At 35.5% G+C, this 439-nt stretch overlaps 1 protein-coding gene across 1 annotated transcript in view; it reads right to left on the bottom strand.

The window, feature by feature from the left end:
• LOC106872929 (phosphatidylinositide phosphatase SAC2) overlaps window positions 1-439 on the bottom strand; it is a 701,722-nt gene that overhangs the window by 84,389 nt on the left and 616,894 nt on the right. The window lies entirely within an intron of this gene.

The following is a 439-nucleotide window of genomic DNA, read 5'->3' as shown; positions in this document are numbered from 1 at the left end:
TATATATACATACATATATACGGCAGGCTTCTTTCAGTTTCCGTCTACCAAATCCACTTACAGGGCTTTGGTCGGCCCGAGGCTATAGTAGAAGACACTTGCCCAAGGTGCCACGCAGTGGGACTGAACCCGGGACCATGTGGTTGGTAAGCAAGCTACTTACCACACAGCCACTCCTGCACCTATTGTGCATATTACATATATTGTGTGTGTGTATATATATATTGTGCATATTACATATATTGTGTGTGTATATATATATTGTGCATATTATGTATATTGTGTGCATGTATACATATTTTGTGTGTATGTCATAATGTCTGTGTGAATTTATATTATACTCATATTTTCTGTGGAACTTTACATATGTAGCTTGTGTGTATATGCATGTATACATATAGTGTATGCATATGTATATTAAACTTGTATATATATAAGA

The sequence above is a fragment of the Octopus bimaculoides genome, chromosome 22 (genome assembly GCF_001194135.2).
Source record: "Octopus bimaculoides isolate UCB-OBI-ISO-001 chromosome 22, ASM119413v2, whole genome shotgun sequence".
Taxonomy (NCBI): domain Eukaryota; kingdom Metazoa; phylum Mollusca; class Cephalopoda; order Octopoda; family Octopodidae; genus Octopus; species Octopus bimaculoides.
This window is presented reverse-complemented; position numbering and strand designations above follow the sequence as displayed.